The sequence below is a fragment of the Ailuropoda melanoleuca genome, chromosome X, assembly GCF_002007445.2.
Source record: "Ailuropoda melanoleuca isolate Jingjing chromosome X, ASM200744v2, whole genome shotgun sequence".
In the NCBI taxonomy this organism is placed as follows: Eukaryota; Metazoa; Chordata; class Mammalia; order Carnivora; family Ursidae; genus Ailuropoda; species Ailuropoda melanoleuca.
In genome coordinates this window covers 45875183-45890051 of record NC_048238.1, presented here as the reverse complement: position 1 = coordinate 45890051, position 14869 = coordinate 45875183, and positions in this window count along the sequence as shown.

Here is a 14869-nt window from a genome sequence, read left to right as displayed (position 1 = left end):
TTTGTCAAATGCTTTTCCTACATCAATGGAGAGGATCATTGGTTCCTATCTTTTCTTTTATTAATGTGATGTATGATGTGGGTTTTTTTCTGAATGTTGAACCACGCTTGCATTTCAGGAATAAATCCCACTTGATTGTGGTGAATAATCCTTTTAATGTAGTGTTGGATCCTATTAGCTAGAATCTTGTTGAGTCTTTTGGCATCCATGTTCATCAGGGATATTGGTCTGTAATTCTCCTTTTTGATGGGGTTTTCCTCTGGTTTGGGGATCAGGGTAATGCTGGTCTCATAGAACAAGTTTGGAACTTGTCCTTCTATTTCTATTTTTTGAAACACTTCAGAAGAATAGGTATTATTTCTTCTTTAGATGTTTCATAGAAGACCCTTGGAAACCATATGGCCCTGGATTCCTGTTTTTTGGGAGGTTTTTGATTACTACTTAAATTTTCTTGTTGGTTATTGGTCTGTTCAGATTGTCTATGTCTTCCCATTTCATTCTTGGTAGTTTATACATTTCCCGGAATGCATCAATTTCTTCCAGATTAGTTAAAATGTTGGCATATAGTTGCTGATAATAATTCCTAATAATTGTTTTTATTTCCTTGGTGTTAGTCATAACCTCTCACCTTTCATTCATGATTTTATTAATTCGGGTCCTTTCCCTTTTCTTTTGGATAAGTCTGGCCAGTGGATTATCGATCTTACTCTTTCAAAGAACCAGCTTCTTGTTTCGTTGATCTTTTCTACTGTTTCCTGGTTCGTGTATCATTGATTTCAGCTCTAATCTTTATTATTTCTCTTCTCCTGCCTGGTTTAAGCTTTATTTGCTGTGCTTACTCCAGATCCTTTAAGAGGTTAGCTTGTGCATTTGGGATTTCTCTAATTTTTTCAGAGAGGCTTGGATAGCTATGTATTTCCCTCTTAAGTCCACCTTTGCAGTATCCCATAGGTTTTGGACTGATGTGTTTGCACTCTCATTAGTGTCAATGAACTGCTTAAGTTCATCTTTAATTTCCTAGTTGACCCAATTATGCCTTTTTTAAAAACATATTTATTTACTTGACAGAGTCATAGTGAGAGAGGGAGAGTGAGAGAGAGAAAAGCAGGCTTCCCACTGAGCAGGGAGCCTGATGCGGGCCTTGATCCCAGGTCCCTGGGATCATGGCCTGAGCCGAAGGCAGATACTTAATGACTGAGCCACCCAGGCACCCCAGACCCAATCATTATTTAGGAGGGTGCTCTTTTACTCCTAAGTGTTTGAGTTCCTTCCACATTTCTTCTTGTGATTGAGTTCCAGTTTCACAGCATTGTGGTGTGAAAATATGCAGGGAATTATCTCAATCTTTTCGTATCAGCTGACACGTGATTTGTGACCCAGTATATGGTCTATTCTGGAGGAAGTTCCATGTGCACGCAAGAAGAATGAGAATTCTGTTGCTTTACATTGGATGTTCTATATATATCTATGAAGTTCATGTGGTCTAATGTGTCCTTGAGAGCTCTTGTTTCTTTGTTGAACTTCTGCTTAGATGATCTGTCCATTTTTGTGAATTGAATATTGATGTCTCCTACTATTAATGTATTGTTTTCTGTATGTTTCTTTATTTTGGTTATTAATTGGTTTATATAATTGGCTGCTCCCATGTCAGGGACATAGATATTTACAGTTGTTAGATCTTCTTTTTGGATAGATCCTTTAAGTATGATATAGTGTCCCTCTACATCTCTTACTACCATCTTTGGTTTAAAATCTAATTTGTCTGATATGAAAATTGTGATGCCAACTTTCTTTTGCAGTCCATTACCATGGTAAATTGTTCTCCACCCCCTCAATTTCAATCTGGAAGTGTCTTTAGGTTCAAAATGAGTCTCTTGTAAACAGTATATGGATGGGTCCTGGTTTTTTATCCAATTTGAAACTCTGTGTCTCTTGATGGGAGCATTCAGCCCATTCACGTTGAGAGTAACTATTGAAAGATATGAATTTAGTGCCATTGTATTGCCTGTAAAGTCCCTGTTCCTATAGGTTTTCTGTTTCTTTCTGTTCTATTTTACTCTAGGGGTTTCTCTTCGCTTACAAAATCCCCCCTAATATTTCCTGCAGGGCTAGCATGGTGGCCACATATTCTTTCAGTTTCTGCTTGTCCCAAATGCTCTTTATCTCTCCATCTATTCTTATTGAGAATCTTGCTGGGTAAAGTATTCTTTACTTTACTGCATTTTATTTTATTTTAGTACAGCAAACATGTCCTTCCAGCCCTTTCTGGCTTATCAGGTCTCTGTGGATAGGTCTGATATTATTCTGATGTTCCTCCTCTGTATGTAAGAAATCTCTTCCTTTGAGCTGCTCTCAGGATAGCTTCCTTGGGTCTAAGATTCGCAAGCTCCACTATTACACGTCGGGGTGTTGATCTATTTTTATTGATTTTGGGAGGGGTCCTCTCTGTCTCCTGGACACAAATGTTTGTTTCCTTCCCCAGATTAGGGAAGTCCTCAGCTATGATTTGCTCAAATCTACCTTCTCGTCCTCTCTCTCTCTCCACCGCCCCAGGGATCCCAATAATTCTGACATTGGAACGTTTCATGGTGGTGTTGACAGCCCTAAGTCTACTTTCATATGCTATTGGCTGCTTACCCCTATCTTCTTCATTTCTATTTCTACGTGCTACTAGCTGTTTACCTCTATCTTCTTCATTTTTCTTCCTTTCTACCAGCTTATCTTCTAGATCACTAATTCGTTCTTCTACCTCATTTACCCTGGCTCTAAGTATCAAGTTTAGACTGCATCTTATGCATAGAATTTTTTAAGTTTGGTCTGATTAGATCTCATTTCTGCCCTTAGAGATTCTATATTGTCACTGATACTTTATTTCAAGCCTAGCTATCAAATTCATGATTGCTATCCTGAATTCTATCTGTGACATCTTGCTTATATACATATCCATTAATTCTCTGGCACAGGACATTATCTCTGGTTCTTTTTTTGGTGGGGAGTTCCTCCTCCTCCTCATCCTGTCAAGGAATGGTTGAGCAAATGGACACAGTCCAATATATCAACTGAAGCTAGATGAACCTTAGCAAAATCCAGAGTCATCAGATGTCACCACCAAAAAAAAAGCCAAAATGAAACACAAGTATAAAACTTAAAATTGAAAAATCAGAAGAAAAATTTTAAATATTAAAAATAAATAAAAATTAATTTAAAAAGGGGTGGTGGTGAAGGGGTCTATAGTCTCTCAGTGTGGACAAAGCATGGTGTTTCAGTTGTTTCTGGGTGTATTTTGGTCTGTGTGTTAGAGGACACAACCTCTCAAAATTACTAGGAAAGTAAAACATGTATATATAAAAAGGTAAAACTGAGTAGAGTGAGTGACGGGCTAAAATAAAGCTTATATCTATAAAAATATACATATGTAAAAATACAAGTTCCAAAAGCTACTGTGAGAAATGAGTTGGTATAATAGACATCTAGTTGAAATGCAGAGAATGTATAAAGAAAAATACAGCAGGGGAGAATGGCATGAAGAACAGAAACAAAAATGAGAATTATATCTGAAAAATAAACAAGTTGTGAGACCACACCTGGAGCTCAATATACATTTTTTCCCTTGCGTTGGGATTTTACAGTTTTATAGGAGCCAACGGATTCTTATCCACCTGTTCTTGCAGCCTGTCTTCTGGGGGAGGGGCCTGCTGTGCTATTTCTCAGGTAACCCTGCCTGTGTAGAGTTGTGTCACCCCTCAGGTGATCGGTTCAGTGGAAAGCAGAACTCCTTTTGGCTGTTGTTCCCTGGGGCCTTTCCATGTCTCTTCAGGGGATCAGAACAAAAATGGCTGCAGCCACATCTCTGGCCCAGAGCAGAAAATGCAGTCTGCCCTCTTAAAAAACTCTCCAGGACAAGCAGTCTCCACTTCTGCTTGCGCCTCTGAAAAGGGCAGCCTCCCATGGTACATGCCCACATCTACTCTCTCAGAAGTGTTTTTGGGGGCCTGGGAGTATTTCTGCCCTTCATGCTTCCAAAACCTCAAGCAGCTTGGGTTTCTCATGTACACCCAAAGATCTGGAATCATGTCTTGGTTCTGCCCTAAAGCCCACAAAATAATTTTTGATAATTAAAGCAAGCCCTCCAAGAATTATTAAAGGAGATCCTGTAAGTGAAGAGAGAGCCCAAGAGTCATGTAGACCAGAAACAAACATAGATAATCTACAGAAACAGGGACATTACAGGCAATAAAATGGCACTAAATTCTTATCTTTCAAGAGTTACTCTCAATATAAATGGGCTAAATACTCCAACCAAAAGACACAGGGGATCAGATTGGTTAAAAAAGCAAGAAATATTAATACAGTGTCTACAAGAGTATCACTTTAGACCTAAAAACACTTCTAGACTGAAAGTGAAGGGGTGGAGAACAATTTATCATGGTAATGTACCTCAGAAGAAAGCTGGAGTAGCAGTCCTTATATAATACAAATTAGATTTTAAACCAAAGACTGTAGTAAGAGATGAACAGGGACACTCTATCATACACAAAGGATCTACAAAACAAGAAGATCTAACAATTATAAATATTTATGCTCCTAATTTGGTAGCAGCCAAGTATGTCAACTAGTTAATAATCAAATTAAAGAAACACACAGATAATAATATATTAATAGTAGGGGACTTCAACAACCCACTGACAGAAATGGACAGATCATCTAAGCAGAAGTTCAACAAGGAAACAAGGGCTTTGAATGACACACTGGACAAGATGGACAACATATATTTAGAGAATTTCATCCTAAAGCAACTGAATACACATTCTTTTTGAATGCACATGGAAATTTCTAGAGACTAGATCACATACTGTGGCACAAAACAGGTCTCAACTGATACCAAAAGATTGATATTATCCCCTGCATATTTTCAGAACACAATGCTGTGAGACTGAAACTAAATCACAAGAAGAAATTTGGAAAGAACTCAAATGCTTGGAGGTTAAGAGGATCCTGATAAAGAATGAATATGTCAACAAGGAAATTAAAGAAGAGATTTAAAAATTCTTGGATACTACTGAGAATGAAAACACATCAGTTCAAATTCTGTGGCTACAGCAAAGGCAGTTCTAAGAGGGAAGTACATAGCAATACTAGCCCCTCTCAAAAAATTAGAAAAATCCCCAATACAAAAGCTAAACTTTAACCTAAAGTACCTGGAGAAAGAATAGCAAATAAAGCCTAAACCAAGCAGGAGAGAGAAATAATAAAGATTAGTGCAGAAATCAATGAAACACAAACCAGAAGAACTGTAGAACAAATCAATAAAACTAGGAGCTGGTTCTTTGAAAGAATTAATAAGATCGATAAACCGCTGGCCAGACTTATCCAAAAGAAAAGGGAAAGGACCCAAATTAATAAAATCATGAATGAAAAGGGAGCGATCACGATTAACACCAAGGAAATAGAAAGGATTATTAGAAAGTATTACCAGCAACATGTAGTTTCCTGGAAACTTCTTACACTACTAAGACTGAAACAGGAAGAAATAGAAAGCCTGAATAGACCCATAAACAGCAAGGATATTGAAGCGGTAACCAAAAACCTCCCAAGAAACAAGAGTACAGGGCCAGATGACCCCCCAGGGGAATTCTACCAAACATTTAAAGAAGAAATAATACCTTTAATATTGAAGCTGTTTCAAAAAATAGAAATAGAAAAACAACTTCCAAAGTTTTTCTATGAGACCAGCATTACCCTGATCCCAAAACCAGGGAAAAACCCATCAAAAAGGAGAAGTATAGACCAATATCCCTGATGAACAGGGATGCCAAAAGACTCAACAATATTCTAGCCAATAGGATCCAACACTACATTAAAAGGATTATTCACCATCACTAAGTGGGAATTTTCCTGGAATGCAAGGCTTTTTCGACATTCTCAAGTCAATCAATGTGATACATCACATTAAGAAAAGAAAAGACAAGAATCTTATGATCTTCTCAATTGATGCAGAAAAAACATTTGACAGCATCCTTTCTTGATTAAAACTCTTCAAAGTGTAAGGATAGAGGGAATATATCTGAATACCATAAAAGCCATCCAGGAAAATCCACAGCAAATATCATTCTGAGCGGAGAAAAACAGAGTTTTTACCTTGAGGTCAGGAACATGACAGGGATGCCCACTCTCATCACTGTTGTTCAACATATTACTACTAGAAGTCCAAGCTTAGCAATCAGACAACAAAAAGAAATGAAAGGCATCCTAATCAGAAAAGGAGAAGTCAAACTTTCACTCTTCCCAGAAAACAAGATACTTTATGTAGAAAACCTGAGAGAGGGGAGGAGACAAGATGGCGTAATAGTGGGGACCTTGTTTCATCTGGTCCACTAAATTAGCTGGATAACTATTGAAATATTCTGAACAGCCATGAATTTAGCCTGAGATGTACGAAAATATGTCTGGAACTCTACTGGTAGAAAAGCAACTGCTGGCCACTTGTGTGGCTAAGTCAGTTAAGTGTCTGCCTTAGGCTCAGGTCATGATCCCAGGGTCCTGGGATCGAGGCCCACATAGGGCATCCTGCTCTGCATGGAGTCTTCTTCTCCCTTTCCTCTGCCTGTCCTCCACTCATTCTCTCAATCTCTCTCTCACTTAAATAAATAAATAAAATCTTTATTAAAAAATGCGACTGCTTTTTGCAAGGAAGGAGGTATGGAGAAATGAATCTGGGGGAGATATCAGAATATAAATGGAGGGGGGAGGGAGCCTCCATAATCTGGCTACCAGACATAGCCCCAGGCCAAAATCAGAACACTTAGAAAACCGCTCCAGTGAGAGGGGCTCAGGGGATGAAAAGGGCAGAATTCCAGTTGGCTTAGTGAGGTCTCAGGATCCCAGGAGTCACAGAACTAATGGAGGAGACTAAAAGTGGTAGAGTGCCCAAGCAGTGGAGCAGGGAAACTGGTTAAGACCAGGGAGCCCAGGAAGGGAGGCTCAGCTTGGATCATCATAAACCATGAGCCAGGCCAATTAGGTGACTGCTCTCCACCTGAGCACGCTGAAAAGGACTAGAATGTGGAGGCCATCTGCCATTCCCAGGAGGGGCAAAACAGGTGTGGCCATCCCTGGGAAACAGCCCTCAGGGCCGCAGTCCCAGAAAGGACCGAAAGGCGACACTCAGTCTCTCCCAGGAGCAACAGAGCATGGAACCCGTACAAGCCCACAACCTCTCTCAGCCCCAGGGCACAGGAAAGGCAGTAACTCAGGTCTCTAGGACTACCCCCAGGAGGATGGCTATGGGGAGGCTCCACAGGAGTCTGTGGAGTTTGGCACACACTAAGTGAAGACTGTCCCAGAGGGTTTACTGAAGAGGGGGATATGATCTTTCAGCTCTGGGGCTGGAGATCTGGGTATAGCCATTTTTATTCTGATCCTCTAAAGAGGCATGGAAAGCCTTCAGGGGAAAAAATTGACACAGAGGACCAGCTTACACTGAGCCCAGGCCCTGGCAAGGGGTGGTGCAACTCCGCCCAAGCAAAGACACATGAGAAGCAGCACAGCAGGCCCCTCCCCCAGAACAACCAGAGGAACCAGTACTCAATGAGCTTACAGATCCCATAATAGTGTACAACTCAAGCACTAAGGGAAATTAGTATATAGAACTCGAGGTTTTTCTCATTATTCATTTGTATTTCAGTCTAAAATCTTCCACTTCTTTTTTTTTCTTTTTTCTCTTTTCAACTAGTTTCTTATTTTATCAACTCTTTATTTTTAACTTGCTTTTTCACTTTTATTTTATACATCTACCTTTTATAGACATTCATTTTTGGCCTTTTACACTCTATTCAATTTTATTTTTGAATATATAAGTTTTGCTTTTGTTGAATATATAAGTTTTGCTTTCATTGAAATTTTTGAAGACTTAGTGTCTTCTAACACATAGACTAAAATTCACTCAGGAATGAGTAAATCACTCTGCATTGTCCACCCTATGAGATTATAGTTTCTCTTTCCCCCACCTCCTTTTCCCCCTCTTTTTCTTTTTTGTTTTGTTTTTGTTTGATTTTCTCTTTTGGTTTCTGACCACTTCGGATTTGTCTAGGGTGTATTTTGCTTGGGTCATGGTTGATATTTTTGATTCTGCTCACACACTCACCCATTCTTCTCTGGGCAAAATGACTAGAAAGAGGAACTCACAACAAAACAATGAAACAGAGGTAAAGTTCTCTGCCACAGATCTAATCAATATGGATATAAGTAAGATGTCAGAGATGGAATTCAGGATAACAATTATAAAGATAATAGCAGGACTTGAAAAAAAGCATAAAGGAGAGTAGAAAATCTCTTAATGCAGAAATGAGATCTAATCAGGCTGAACTTAAAAATGCTATAACTGAGATGCAGTCTAAATTGCATGCTCTAATAGCTAGGGTGAATGAGGCAGAAGAGAGAATAAATGATCTAGAGGACAGGCTGATGGAAAAGAAGATAGTTGAGAAAAGAGAGAAAGACAACTAATAGTCCATGAACAAAGGCGTTGAAAAATTAATTATGCCATGAAACATACCAATGTCAGAATTTTGGGGATGTCTGAAGGGGAAGGGGGGCAGAAGGTATATTTCGGCAAATCATAGCTGAGAACTTCCCTAATCTCGGGAAGGAAACAAGTGTTCATGTACAAGAGACAAAAAGGACCCATCCCAAAATCAATAAAAACAAACCAATACCCCAAAATATACTAGTGAGGCTTGCAAACATTAGAGAAAAAAGAGAGAATCCTGAGAGCAGCTCAAGATAATAGGCTACTTTCCTACAGAGGGAGGAACATCAGACTACCATCAGACCAAAACAGAAACCTGGCAGGTCAGAAAGGGCTGGCATGATATATTCAGGGTACTAAATGAGAAAAACAAGCAACCAAGAGTACTTTATCTAGCATGGCTTTCATTCGGAATGGGTAGAGAGATAAAGAGCTTCCAGGACAGACAGAAACTGAAAGAATATGTGACCACTAAGCCATTCCTGCAAGAAATATTAAGGGGGGGGGTCCTATAAGCGAAGAGAGAGCCCAAGAGTCATATAGACCAGAAAGAAACAGATAATCTACAGAAACAGGGACCTTAAAGGCAATAAAATAGCCCTAAATTCATATCTTTCAATATTTACTCTGAATATAAATGGTATAAATGTTACAATCACAAGAAATAGGGTATCAGATTGGATAAAAAAGCAAGACCCATCCATATGCTGTCTACAAGATACCCATTTGAGACCTAAAGACACCACCAGACAGAACATGAAGGGGTGGAGAAAAATTTACCATGTTATTGGACCAAGGATATCCACGCCAAGATAGAGATAGAAATCGGTAGGAAAAGAAAGGGATAAAGAAGGGGGGGGTAATCAGAAGGGGGAATGAAACATGAGAGACTATGGACTCTGAGAAAAAAACTGAGGGCTTCAGAGGGGAGGGGGGGTGGGGGATTGGGATAGGCTGGTGATGGGTAGTAAGGAGGGCATGTATTGCATGGTGCGCTGGGTGTTATACGCAACTAATGAATCATGGAACTTTACATCAAAAACCAGGGATGTACTGTATGATGACTAACATAATATAATAAAAAAATATTATTATAAAAAAAGAACATTCTTTCCTAAAACAGCTGAATACACATTCTTTTCAAGTTCACATGGGACATTGTTCAGAATAGATCACATATTAAGTCACAAAACAGGTTCATGAAATACAAAATCATTGGAGTCATACTATGCATCTTTTCTGACCATAACACTATTAAAGTCAACCACAAGAAAAATCAGGAAAGGCCATAAATACAAGGAGTTTAAACAACATGCTATTCAACAATGAATGTAAATCAAAGAAGAAATTTTTAAAAAAATACATGGAAACAAAAATGAAAACACTACAGTCTAGAAAGCTGGTTCTTTGAAAAAATAATAAAATTGATAAACCTCTAGTCAGACTTATCAAAAAGAAAAGAGACAGGATTCAAATAAATAAATTTCTAACAAATGAGAGAGTATAAATAACATCCAACACCATAAAACTACAAAAAATTATAAGATAATACTATGTAAAACTCTGTGCCAACTAATTGGACCACCTAGAAGAGATGGATAAATTCCTAGAAATGGATAAACTACCAAAACTGAAACAGGAAAAATAGAAAACTTGAACAGACTGATAGCCAGAAGAAATTGAAGCAGTAATCAAAAAATATCTCAACAAAGTCCAGGGCCAGATGGTTTCACAGTTGAAATCTACCAAATATTTAAAGAGAAGTTAATACCTATTCTCAAACTATTCCAAAAAATAGAAGAGGAAGGAAAATTTCCAAATTTATTCTATGAGGCCAGAATTACCCTGATATCAAAACCAGATAAAAAACTAAAAAAGAGAACTATAGGCCAATATCCTTGATGAACATGGATGCAAAAATTCTCAGTAAAATACTAGCATATTGAATTCAACAATACATTTAAAAACCTGTCATGGGAGGGAGGCAAGAGGGTGGAGGAGTAGGGCACCTTGTTTCAAGTGGTCCCTGAATTTATCTGGGTATCTCTCAAAACATTTTAAACACCCACAAAATCAGCCTGAGATGTAAGATTATATATCTGCATCTCTACAAGCAGAAAAGCGACTACTTTTTGCAAGGTAGCACATGTGGAGTCACAAATCTGTGGGGAGATATCAGAAGATATACAGAAGGGGGAGGAAGACTCCATAAGCTGGCTCCTGGAAAGTGATATAACATTGGAGCGCAAAATTGGAACCCTTAAAAATCTGCTCTAGTGAGAGACATCACTCTCTGAAAGGGACTCTGGAAATGAAAAGGCAGAATTCTAGGTGGGGCATTGTGGTCTTGGGATCCAAAGAGTCACAGTCTGAATGGGGGTGCCTGAACTGGTGAGTATCCAAGTAGGGGAGCTGGGAAGTAGGTTATGGTCAGCGAGGCCAGGAGCTGACCCTTAGCTCTGGTGGCCATAAACTGTGAGCCAGACCTGTTGGTAATCACTCTTTTCCTGAGCAGACTAAAAAGACTGGAAACTGGGGGCCATTTACCATCCCCTGGGAGGGGTGAAACAGCTGAACCCATGACTGGGCAAAAGCTCACAGGACGGTAGTGGCCTGGAAAGGAGTTTAGGGTGGCACCCAGACATGATCCAGGAGTTTTGGGTGCCTGCGCAAGCTTGCAGCCACTTGAGATATGAGAGTCACAAAGGGGAGTGGCACTCGCGGGCACCTAGGACTACATCTGAGAGAGTTTTAGTGAGCTCACACAACAAGAGGCTGTGTTTTTTGGCGCATATAGAAGAGGAGACTGTCCCAGAGGCTTTTTTTTNATCATCGGCATCCCTGAAGGGGTGGAGAAAAACAGAGGTCTAGAAGAGATATTTGAACAAATTGTAGCTGAAAACTTCCCTAATCTAGCAAGGGAAACAAGCATTCGTGTCCAAGAGGCAGAGAGGACCCCATCCAAGCTCAACCAGGACAAACCTACGCCACGGCATGTCATAGTGCAATTCGCAAATATTAGATCCAAGGATACAGTATTGAAAGCGGCCAGGGCAAAGAAATTTCTCACGTACCAAGGCAAAGGTATCAGGATTACGTCAGACCTGTCTACAGAGACCTGGAATGAGAGAAAGGCTTGGGGGGGCATTTTTAAAGCTCTTTCAGAGAAAAACATGCAGCCAAGGATCCTTTATCCAGCAAAGCTGTCATTCAGAATTGATGGAGAAATAAAGACGTTCCAAAATCGCCAATCATTAACCAATTTCGTAACCACGAAACCAGCCCTACAGGAGATATTAAGGGGGGCTCTATAAAGGTAAAAAGGCCCCAAGAGTGATACAGAGCAGCAAGTCACAACCGATACAAAGACTTTAAAGAGAAATGGCATCATTAAAATCATATCTGTCAATAATCTCTATCAATCTAAATGGCTTAAACTCTCCCATAAAACGCCACAGGGTTGCAGATTGGATAAAAAGACATGACCCATCCATTTGCTGTCTACAAGAGACTCATTTTGAACCCAAAGATGCATTCAGACTTAGAGTAAGGGGATGGAGTACCATCTTCCACGCAAATGGACCTCAAAAGAAAGCTGGAGTAGCAATTCTCATATCAGATAGACTGGATTTTAAACTAGAGGCCATAGAGAGAGATACAGAAGGGCACTATATTATTCTTAAAGGAAGTATTCAACAAGTGGATATGACAATTATTAATATATATGCCCCCAACAGGGGAGCAGCAAGATACACAAGCCAACTCTTAACCAAAATAAAGAGACATATAGATAAGAACACAGTAATAGTAGGGGACCTCAACACCCCACTATCAGAAATAGACAGAACACCCTGGCAAAAACTAAGCAAAGAATCAAAGGCTTTGAATGCCATACTCGACGAGTTGGACCTCATAGATATATATAGAACACTACACCCCAGAACCAAAGAATACTCATTCTATTCAAATGCCCATGGAACATTCTCAAGAATAGATCATGCTCTGGGACACAAAACAGGTCTCAGCCAATACCAAAAGATTGAAATTATCCCCTGCATATTCTCAGACCACAACGCTCTGAAATTGGAACTCAACCACAAGGAAAAACCTGGAAGAAACTCAAACACTTGGAGGCTAAGAACCATCCTGCTCAAGAATGACTCGATAAACCAGGAAATCAAAAAACAAATTAAACAATTTATGGAGACCAACGAGAATGAATACACAACGGTCCAAAACCTATGGGATACTGCAAAGGCAGTCCTAAGGGGGAAATACATAGCCATCCAAGCCTCACTCAAAAGAATAGAAAAATCTAAAATGCAGTTTCTATATTCTCACCTCAAGAAACTGGAACAGCAACAGAGGGACAGGCCTAACCCACTGACAAGGAAGGAGTTGACCAAGATTAGAGCAGAAATCAATGAATTAGAGACCAGAACCACAGTAGAGCAGATCAACAGGACTAGAAGCTGGTTCTTTGAGAGAATCCATAAAATTGATAGACCACTGGCAAAACTTGTCCAAAAACAAAGAGAAAGGACTGAGATTATTAAAATTATGACTGAAAAGGGAGAGGTCACGACCAGCACCATTGAAATTGCAAGGATTATTAGAAACTTTTATCAACAGCTATATGCCAAAAAACTAAACAATCTGGAAGAGATGGAGGCCTTCCTGGAAACCTATAAACTACCAAGACTGAAACAGGAAGAAATAGATTTCTTAAATAGGCCAATTAACTATGAAGAAATTGAGTCAGTGATAAACAACCTTCCAAATAATAAAACTCCAGGCCCAGACGGTTTTCCTGGGGAATTCTACCAAACATTCAAAGAAGAAATAATACCTATTCTCCTAAAGCTATTTCAAAAAATAGAAACAGAAGGAAAGCTACCAAACTCATTCTATGAGGCTAATATTACCTTGATCCCCAAACCAGGCAAAGACCCCCTCAAAAAGGAGAATTACAGACCGATTTCTCTAATGAATATGGATGCCAAAATCCTCAACAAGATCCTTGCTAATAGAATCCAACAGTACATTAAAAGGATTATCCATCATGACCAAGTGGGATTCATACCTGGGATGCAAGCATGGTTCAACACTCGCAAATCAATCAATGTGATACATCATATCAACAAGAAAAGACTCAAGAACCATATGATCCTCTCAATTGATGCAGAAAAAGCATTTGACAAAATACAGCATCCTTTCCTGATTAAAACCCTTCAGAGTGTAGGAATAGAGGGTACATTTCTCAATCTCATAAAAGCCATCTATGAAAAGCCTACTGCAAGCATTATTCTCAATGGGGAAAAGCTGGAAGCCTTTCCCTTAAGATCAGGAACACGACAAGGATGCCCACTCTCGCCACTATTATTCAACATAGTACTAGAAGTCCTTGCAACAGCAATCAGAAGACAAAAAGGGATCAAAGGTATCCAAATCGGCAAAGAAGAAGTCAAACTGTCTCTCTTTGCAGATGACATGATACTCTATATGGAAAACCCAAAGGAATCCACTCCCAAACTATTAGAAGTTATAGAACAATTCAGTAAGGTGGCAGGATACAAAATCAATGCCCAGAAATCAGTTGCATTTCTATACACGAATAACGAGACTGAAGAAAGAGAAATTAGGGAATCCATCCCATTTACAATAGCACCAAAAACCATACGTTACCTTGGAAATAACTTAACCAGAGATGTAAAGGACCTATATCCTAGAAACTATAGATCACTTTTGAAAAATATTGAGGAAGCCAGAGGCTTTATTAAAGAGGGCAGACTAAAATTTTCTGCTCTGGGCCAGAGGACTGGGTGGGGACATTTTTGCTCTGATCCTCTGAAGAGGCCTGGAAAGCTTCTAGGGAACAAAAGCCGCACTGAGGATCAATTTGCACTGAGCCCATCCCCCTGATGGGATGGGGAAACTCCACCCAGGCAGGGATACCTGTGAAACAGCGTGACAGGCCCCTACCCCAGAAGACAGACTAGAAAAACAGGTGGATGACAAGCCTATGGATCCCACAAGACTGCAAAATTCCCATGCCAGGGGAAAATAGTATATTGAGCTCCAGGTGCTGCCTAGTGAGTAATTTTTCAGATAAAATTCTCCTTTTCTTTTCTTTTTTTTCTAATGCTTCCTAATGCTTTTGCTCTTTTTTTTTTCCTTTTTAACTTTTGCCCATTTCAACTAGATGCTTATTATACCAATTTATATTTCACAGTCGCTTTTTAACATCTACTTATTCACATCTACATTTTATAGATATATGCTTCATTTTAGTCCCTTCACTCTTCTCTCTCATATATGTGTGTGTGTGTGTGTGTGTGTATA